The sequence below is a fragment of the Pteropus medius genome, unplaced genomic scaffold (genome assembly GCF_902729225.1).
Source record: "Pteropus medius unplaced genomic scaffold, Ma_sr-lr_union100, whole genome shotgun sequence".
Lineage (NCBI taxonomy): Eukaryota > Metazoa > Chordata > Mammalia > Chiroptera > Pteropodidae > Pteropus > Pteropus medius.
The window spans coordinates 11,649,154-11,659,524 of record NW_024346667.1 but is presented as its reverse complement, the minus strand read 5'-3'; the positions used below and the strand labels follow the sequence as shown (position 1 = coordinate 11,659,524).

At 36.6% G+C, this 10,371-nt stretch overlaps 1 pseudogene; it reads right to left on the bottom strand.

Moving 5' to 3' along the window:
- Positions 1-3,579: 3,579 nt before the first annotated feature.
- Positions 3,580-3,696, bottom strand: LOC120613588 (uncharacterized; annotated as a pseudogene).
- Between the last annotated feature and the right edge of the window lie 6,675 nt (positions 3,697-10,371).

Below are 10,371 nucleotides of genomic sequence, written 5' to 3'. Positions count from 1 at the left end.
TTGTAATTAAATTTCTAAAAATTAGGTGTTTTAAGAAGCATTCAATCATTATTTTTTTTTTAATTTCACTTGAGGATTTGCAATTTACAAGGTCCTGGGCCAGATATACTTTGGAAGATATAATAATAGAAAAGATACAGTTACTGTTCTAAGAAACTTATAGTCTACCAGAGGATGTTACAATCTGGTAAATCCCTCAATATTTTGTGCTGTGGTGTGATGTCTTTCTGCCAGTTTAATAAGAAATGGCAGAAATCGTTCTGATTTTGGTAGCTAGTTCTGATTTTTCTTCAAGCAAGACATTATCTTTATATATGTGGTGGAAAAGTAAACAGGTATACAAAAAAATCCTTAGACCAAAAACCTAAATATATCCTAAAATGAAGCATAACGCCATAATGCTATAATCTAAAAAATATGTGAAACTGGTGGGATAAAGTCTCCAAGGTCACTTGTAACATGTAAGTATCAGGTATTGAAAAACTGTATTAGACTTTGATTTTCTGAGAAGGAATTTCCAGTCTTTTCCTGAATGCTTTTCCTTTAAAGTACAAGCAGACCACATTCATCAAAACCAGATGCTAATGTCTCTCTGCTCAGTTTCAGTTATCAATATCAAGTCTGAAAGATCCAAAACATTTTCATAAAAAATTGACTATGCCTGTGATCAGGTCATATTCACCAGGGTTGACACACACAAGCCAAGGTCCATGATGGCTTTGAAATGAAAAAAATCAAGGTCATTCAGACCATGTTTTTTTCTTCAAATTTTTTAAGAAAAAATTATTCGTTTAAGAAATTTCACATACACATGCAGCGTGCGCACACACACACACACACACACACACACACACACACAGAGACACTTTTGTTAAGGTCTGTTAAATATTAGACCAGGAGAGAAGCCAAACTTCCTGATTTGGTTCCTTTGAAACTGCTGACACTAAACGGATCAACACTTCAGATTCTTGGATGGCTCTGTTGGCCTCAGTGTGTCTGTGTGATGCAGGTATGCAGTCAGCAACCAAGAGCATTGGTGTTGTGTACCCACAGTCTCGAGTGGATGGAACAAACCATAAGTTAGAGCCCCACAGCTAGTACCAGTGTGTTGGTAGAAATGAGACCATATTATACACTTACAGCCTTAAGAAGATAATGAAGTCCTTGCGTTCCTTTGATACTTCCTATGGGCATCCAAAATTCTAAACAGGTACCATTTTCTCCAGCTGTATTTGAACTCTACGTGAAAATCTTTTCTTTCCTCTTAGATAATAATACAAATGGCAATGATATCTCATACAAAATGTTATAATTTTTTAATGCATTTGCATACTTGTTTTAATTTACTAAAATAAAAATTACCACAGCTATAGTAAATCAAAGAGACAAGTAATTAAATTTTAAAAACTTAGTTTCATGAATCCACATATTGGCATAAAATTTATCAAAAATGCCAACTGGATATTAATATTCTGCTATAAAATATGATAGCAAGTAAGATAATTAAATGTTTCATCTACAAAAAGTTTGAGCATCTATATTAAATGAGATTTAAACACTATTCGGAACTTTAATCTTAGGAAGACAGTTAAGTGCTATGTTAGGCATGAAATGTGCAATGGTAAATGAAACGTTTTTAAGAGCTTACAGTACACAGAGAGCTCGCCAACCTACTCTAAACAAACACATAAATAAATAAACACATAAACAAACAAGTAAGTAAAATAGTAACACGTGCAATGAAAGAAACAAAGAGGGCATAGTAGGACTTATTTAATTTTGTATGTCAAAGATGATATGACAGTTAATTATACATGTCAACTTGACTGGGCCATGCAATAGCTAGATATTTGGTCAAACATTATTCTGGGTGTTTCTGTGAGGGTGCTTCTGGATGAGATTAATATTTGACTTGGTGAATAAAGCAGATTATTCTACCTAAGATAGGTGGGCCTCATCCAGTCAGCCGAAGGCCTGAATAAAACAAAATGGCTAAGTAAAAGAAAACTCCTGCTTGACTGCCTTTAAGCTGAGACATCAGTTTTTTCCCGCCTTACTCAAATTGAAACATTGGCTTTTCCTGGCTCTCAAGCCTGCTGACATTCGCACTGAAACCACACCATCAGCTCTCCTGGGTCTCCAGCTGGCCAGCTGCAGATCCTGGGACTTGTCAGCCTCCACAATTACATGAGCCAATTCCTTAGAATAAATTTCTCTCCTATCTATCTATCTATCTATCTATCTATCTATCTATCTATCTATCTATCTATGCACATTCATAAAAATAAATATATATATAAATACACACATCTTATTGGTTCTGTTTTTCTGGAGAATGATAAATAATATACATAGAATCTCTTAGGAAGTTTTGCTTAATCTGATATATGGAAGATAAAAAAAATTAACAAAATAAAGTGCAAAACATTTGTAAAATTATTGAATTGAAAATAGCCCTAAGTGGCTGAAATTTAGTGCAACACTATATTATAAATTTTGTTTTATAGTTTAAGTGAATTACGAAAGATTTTAAAGCCAGGGCCATGACTTATGTTTATATTTTACATTTTAAAATATATTTTATCCTTAAAATAAATTTGTACTTTAAAAAAGGTCACTGAAACTAGTGATTGGAAGACACATCAAAAATGATGGGTGGGTTGAAAGTAAGATAAGACAGAAAGAACAGTGGCAGGAGAGTTGGAGTGGAGTAAACAAAACATAGACAGGTTTGAAAATCGGCAGAACTAGTTTGTGGCTGAGGAAGATGAAGGAGAAAGAGGTAATGTGAAGGATGATTCTTACATTGACGACTTAAGCAGGTGGATTGAAACAACTGGATGAGGAACAGATTTGTAGAGGAATAACAGTAGCGAAATGTGGGGCATATTTATTTTCTAAATGTAGCAATCTGAATGGTGATTTTTAAAAGAATTGCATATTAAGATCTGAAGCTCAAGAGAGAGGTCTTAATTGGGGCTATATCTTTGGGAGCCATAGGCTTACGGATGGTATCAAAGACATAGCAATGGTTGAGGTCAGCTAGGGAATAACCACAGAGTCAGAAGAAAAGAGCACGTAGAATTGAGTCTTGATAAAAATGTAATGTTTGGGAAGAGGATGAGCCCACAGAAGATACTGAGAAGTGGTCAGTAAGCAATAACAGGAAAAGGTGGTGTCACAAAAGTCAAATGGAAAAGAAGTATTATGAAGAATGCAGGAGGCAAGTGCGTTAAATGAGGTAATGAGAACTGATCAGAGGAGAACGTTAAGATTTGGCAGATGGAGACAATGGGGGTGAGAAAAGAAATGCCCACCAGGAAGGATCACCACAGCTAGTAGAGTGGACGATCTCCCTAGCAAATAATTCTCTCAAGACTGATAGGATTATGTCACAAGCAAAGCAACAGATTTCAAAGAAAACCGCAAAGTAAAAAATAATTCTATATGTGATTTCTGCAATTGCCAACTTTACTAAGATGGTATGTCAACTTTACGTACCTCTTCATTGTGACCACTGTCGTGTTAGACATATATTTTAATAGGTAACTTTAAAAAAAAAAAAAAGAAAGAAAGTAATGGTTATAGTCCAGTATTCCTAGGTGGTCTCCCATCCAAGTACTAACCAGGCCCGACCCTGCTTAGCTTCTGAGATCAGATGGGATCAGGTTTGTTCAGGGTGGCATGGCTATGGACTAATAGATAGCTTTTTTATGTATAGATAAACACTTATTGTCTGCCAAGAAAGAAAATGTGCCAAAATTCTGAAAAAGTTTCATAGAAAATCTAATTGAAATAAATGAAGATTTTAATCATGATAGAGAAACTAGGCCTGGAGTTATCCCACTGCTGTAAACAACTAGAGAACTGGAAAGAATATATGGAACAATTGTTCACAGATATTGAGATAACAGGAAGTATAGTACTATAACCCTTGAGAGAAAGAAAAACACAAGGTAAGCCCTATGCTTGCCCTGCCTTTCTGCCCAGAGGTACATTTGTACTGGCTTAAAGAGAGAGAGATCTCAAGCAGAACATGGGTATATTTCTGATTTTAGGAGACAGAGTTAGGAGTTCAAAGAGCCTGAAGAGATGGAATTTGAGGAACAGAGTATTGAAAGGTGGAAGAAACCCATGAGAGAATTTAGAAACTCTTCTTAAGGGTCCACCTAAGCCTTTGGCTAAATATTAAGCCATATCTACATAGTGTGAAAGTCAGGGGGTCTGGGCAAAGAACAACCAGAGATTTGTAAACTGAATAGTTCCCAGACATTTATGTAAAAATATCCAAAGCAGAGAGACTTCAAAACATGAGAAATTCAGTAGAGAGCCCAGAAATGTTCTGCTTACCAGGAAGTCTAAACTAGCACTAGAGCACACTTATTAAGCTTAGTAACAGGCCTTGAAGAGATTGAGATGATCTGCAAGTAGCTGAACTGCCTGCTAGAACAAAATCCAACACTTTTTAAGAGGAGACAATCAAATCCATATACTCATCAATGTAACATTGGCAATGTTGAGAATGCAATAAAAATGTTTCTCGATGTGGAGTGAGGAGAAAACAATAGGAAAACATGATGATCCACATTCAGGAGAAAAAGCAGTGAAGAGAAGCAGACTCAGAAATGGCAGAGGTGGTAGAATTAGCAAATGAGGACTTTAAAAATATAATATCTAAAATATAAATTGAACTGAAGGAGATTAATAGCAGACTAGACACTTAGAACATACTGCTGAGCTTGAACGCATAGTGCTCATAAAAGCTATACAAACTAAAGCACAAACTAAAATACTGAAATAAAATTAACAGACCCTCAGTGACCTGTGGAAAAATATCAAATTAGTCTAAAATCCACATCAAGGTAATCTTAGAAAGTGGGGTAGAGGAGGAGAAGAGAAAAAATTTTGAGAAGTCGTTGAAGATTGTCCAAATGAAAAGTATAAACTCACAATTCTAAAAAGCTCAATAAACCCTATGCAAGATAAACAAAAAGGCAACGACATCCAAGCATGTCATAAGCCAATTGCTGAAAGATAAAGAGAAAAGCAGTCAGGAAAAAACAACCATATCACATACAAAGGAATGAAGGTAAGAATGACTTCGGGGTGTTGAATTAAACTACGCAAGCCAGAAAATCTGAAAGAATGAGAGAAAAAAGTCGTTTAGAAATATCTTTCAAAAATCAGGCAAACAAAGTCGCCAAACTTTGTTGCCAGCAGTCCTGCTCTACAAGGTGTGTTAAAAAGACTTCTTCGGGGAGCATGGCAGAGGGAATGCAGTTAGCATTCGTATGATGGCTAAGTAGAGGGCCGAGGGAGGGAGGGAGCAACTGGGGGGATCGTTTTATAAACTATATAGATGTCTAACCAATGGTCTGTATACTTGAAACTAATTAAAATAAATAAATAATTTTTTTTTAAAAAGGACTTCTTTAGGTAAAAGAAAAATGTTGATAGATGGATACTTATGTCTATACCGAGGAATGAAAAGAGCCGGAAGCGGTAAATGTGTGATTAAATATAGAAGACTCCTCACTTTTTCCTCGATTTCTTTAAAATATAATTGACAGAGAAAAGAACTACAAAAACAGCTAGAAAACAATGAATAAAATGTAAATGGACTAAATTCTCCAATCAAAAAACATAAGGTGTCTGAAAGGATAAGAACACAAGACCTATCTTAGTGCTGCCTATAAGAGACACACGTTAGATACAAGGACACACACAGATAGAAAGTGAAGGGATGAGAAAAGATACTCCATGCGAATGTAAACCGAAAGAACGCTGCAACAGCTGTACTTATGTCGGAGAAAATAGACTTTAAAACAAAGACTGCGATAAGAGACAAAGAAGGTGCTACATAAAGATAGAGGCCAATTTAATAAGAGAACATAACATTCAGTGGGGGGAATTGCACTTTTGTTAGTAAAACACTGACATTTATAAATTATATTGTTTTAAGAATCTGCCTATTAGAAACTCACTCTTCGTCACTTATATTTTTATATATTGTTTTACGTAGGACAGAAAGGGGTGAGGTTACAGCCCATACATAACTATAGTTGTGCCCATGAAATGTCACGCATGTGAAATGCATCTGTCATTTATCTTGACACAAATTAAAATCAAGAATGGCTATGGGAAAGGAGGATGCATATGAGAATAAACTGCAGTGGACAGGGTGACGGAGCCCAGTAGCATCTAGGAGAGAAGGCTAAGGCTTCCTATTGAAGATAACTCTTGATGTGAGAGTCAGATGGGTATTTGCTATTTGGACAAGATAACAAGAAAAAAAGGGATATTATAGGTATAGGGAGCAATATTACCAAAGGCGTAAATTGAAGGGAACAGTGCTTGGCATGGGTATTAATCTGGGACGGGGCATACAGCAGTGAGAAGGAGAGGTATTAGCAATGAAAAGATGAGAGATCAGAGAGATTGACAGGCTGCATCACTGAGAACCTGCATGCCATGCCATACCGAGTTTGAACTTATTTCCGTAAACGATAGGGAAGTTATAAAGCATTCTGAGCAGGTGAATAGTGAGAATTAGATTTATATTTTAGAAAGACTGCTCTGAAAGTATTTTGGAGAGTAAATGGAGGCATGGAAACAAGTGAGACCCAATGTTTGAAAATTTATTTTGATAATATCGCAAGGGAAGGCAAGGGCTGAAGGCTATGACAGTGGTAAGGGACTATCTGTCAGACCACTAGGATTTGGTGCTGTTGGAATGCGGATGGTGATAGAAGAATGGGCCAGGATAACTTAGCTTTTGGACCTGGGGGATTCACTGGGTGAAGAGTGGTCTCATTAAGCACAAGTTTCCAGTGATTTCAGAAGACCAACGATGCTAGCAGACAGCAATACTTGCTTATTGGTGAAACGAAATGTGGAAGAGGTGATTTTCTGGGATGTCCAAGGAGAGTTTTCACAGATATCTTGCTTCCCCAGGTCTGCCCGCTGGCTGAGCATGTGTCTCATATACACATAGATATGTTAATACTTAGGAACCCAGCTCAGATAACGGGCTAATGATCTTCTTTCTCTTGCAGATGAAAAAAAATATTGACATTGTAAACCATAATTTGGTGTACAGTCTACCCATAACACTTAGTAATCTCCAACTATGGTCTCAGGCATGTCTCTGGACCTCACTTGTCTACGAGAATGCCAAACTCAATGGTTTCTACATTCTCCATCTGGCTCCTTTAACAACAAAATCTATACTGTGTTGGACAATGAAGAGTTCTCATTGTTGAATAAGTCCTAGAAGAGTGAGTGGGTATGCCTATTTGAATAGAGTAGACATTCCATTTCTTCAAAAATATTATAGGGGTCTTTGACAGATGGAGATTTCTCCTGTATGGAAATCACGTTCATTCGCTAAGCATTTTGACACTAAAATATCTTTTGCTTTTAGGAAAGACTACCTCCAGAGTGCCAAATACACAATTTACCAATAAGGTAATTTGAAACCAGAAATCAAATCATCAAGGGTACCTATTTACTATTCATTTTTTCATAAAATAAAAATAAAACATTTTTCCCTCTCCTAGATTTAATTTTGGGCCCGCCAAAGGGTTCAAAAACAACCTAGCTTTCCTTATGAAAAAGACCAGGCAAAACCCCAAGGACAGTTTTAAATGTTTGGCAATGTTGTTCTTGACTTTTTAAAGGTTATCTTCACTGAAGCATTGTGGGTTTAAAGGAAAGCAGTGTAACTGTGAATTTTTTTTTTTTTTAATGTCAATGCTCAAGGGAATGACTTTGGCATAGCTGCCTCTATGACTGTTAGATATCATTTCCTTTCCCCTGTTCATAGAGTTGTATATACAAGAAAACCAGGACCTCGTTTATGGTTTTGCTTCTTCTCCCCATGGGACTTGCCAGTGTTCTCAATTTAAGTCTAAGGCATAAGTGCAATGGATTGACTTTGGCTTAACTATAAAGTCACGTATTCATGAATCTGTAAGAAAAATGTTGCATTGATTCTGATAGCCCACAAGCTATTCAGTTTCAGTTGATAGCTCTACTTTATTCAAATACATTACACATTTTAAATTCTTATTATGCTTGTTTGTGAATGGGAATTGAAGAATTTGTGGCAACATTAAACACATGGGAAATCCGTATCTCTCTGAATTAGCCCTTTTTGGAGTTATTATTCTTATTTGGTGTTCTTTTCATGTGGATGCATTAGGTCTGCTATAGGTATAAACTCCTAAACACTGAATTTAGTGATGGATTTGTAAGTAACAAAATTCCAACTCACTTTCATTCTCAACTGATGGCCTTTCTAGAAGGTGGTTAGGGACCATATTTCTATAGGGGTTTGGCCTTCCAAATATGTTGGCAGTTCTTGGCCTCCACTCAGATTCTGGCTGGTATGGAATTTGTTTTTCTTTGAAGGCTACTCTAAGACCTGAGTAGAATGATTTGTATCTGGGTCTGTTTTGCTTTTCAGGTGGTATCATACTCCTTTGCAGAGACTTTGCCAGGAATAACCTCTGTTGGAAGGAAAGGGGAAGGGAGGGAAGGAGGGAGGGAGGGAGGGGAGAAACAGAACATATCAGACTGACTTTATATTTCAGAGTTTTGAGAGAGAAAGCAGGACTTACTGTGGAATTCACTTAAATAAATATTCCATTGCTTAGATAATTGCACTGGAGTGTTTTGGTACAAGATGGGAAAGATATAGCTTGATCGTTATTCATAGATGGCTATGAGTGCAATACTAGCCCACAGTGTGATTTCGATGCATTAAAAAAAAAGACCGTATTTAGGCTGCACTGATGGAAATAACATGCCTGAATCATAATAGAGTGGATGCTGCTGCTTTAAGGGACTGCATTTAATCCTGCTATCACAATCTACAGAGGATGATGACAAATTAGAACACATCTAAAAATGGCCACCAAGTAGCCCTAGCACAGAAGATATGATATCTGAGGAAAAATGAAAGTCGAAATATATATCTCAGACCCAAGATGGATTAGATTGCATTTCTGAAGTGTGTTTGACTGATAACCTGGGTCAGAATCATTTGAGGTGCTTTGTAAAATACAGATTTCTTGATTCCACCTGGGAATTAGAAAATCAGAATCTTGGGTGCCAGTTGAGGGAGGGATATGTTTCTTAAAGAAGCTTCCAGATGACATTCATGAACACGAGCATTTGAAAACTACTGGAACGGAGAAGCCGAGAGCAATCTTCCAGGGACTGATGGGTTACCATATGGTAGACAGTACAGGTAGGGCATATGGCACTGCCTCAAAAATGGAACCAAAAACACAGGGAGGCAGACTTTTCAGTACAACTAACCCCTTGAAATAAAATGCACTTCCTCAGGAGAAACAGTTTTATTTTCCTCTGTAAGCCCCCATTTCTTAACAAAGTGCATTTACTTCATGGTCCTAAGTAAATATTTATTAAACATATGAAGGACTAATTACCTAATTGGGATGACCAGACACTCTGGTCATTTGATAGGGCAGTTCTTGGTTTATGCCTGTTAAAAACAGTGTTCATTTCAGTTTAGCGTTTGTCCTGGATTTCTCTCTCTCTCTCTTTTTTTAAAGTGAAATATAATTATTACTAGTTTCATTAAAATAAGACGGGATGGGTCTAGCCTTCTTCCACTTTGTATTGCCAGCTTCTGTCATGGTCTCATTCACTACTTGGTAGTTCTCACTTCTAACATGTAGTTAAATTTGAAAGATGACCATCAGTGACACTCTCTTTTGCCTCTTCTTCTCCAGCTGTAACATAATTAACACTTTATAGAATAGCATGCAGAAAGTTTGCTAATAAAATAAGTACCTTAGGACTCAAACAGCTGATGGCAGCTACTCCATCCAGCCTCAGCTGGCAAAGAGATAGGCAGTGAATGTCACTATCTGTGCGGGCTGCTTGGTATACCAACCTGCCACGCCATCATCTGTGTTTGGCTTGCAAGGTTCGCAAAGCAGCCACCAGTTAGCAAGGCCAGAGAAAAGTATGGAAATTATGTTAGGTGTGCATAAGTATGTATAGGAAACAAAGGCTGAGCTGTTCTGCTAAAGAATATGGAGCAAATAGTTAGAACACTCTTGTTAGAGTGTTTTTTGTCAGAAGTCAGTATAAGGTTAATCTTTAACTATTTAGTTATTTACCATTTGTTAATTCTATTTTGTTTTTGCAATAAATCCTTTCAATAGTGATACTCTAAAAAAAATGAAACTGTATGTTCAATGAAAATAAAAGTTCTGAATTTCCATTTCACAAAATTTTTTGATAGGTGTCATCTACATAGGAGTCATAGTGACATCCCTGGTCATATGAAAACCAGAAAATACAAATCTGCCAAAAATGTATTAATGCTTAATTAGG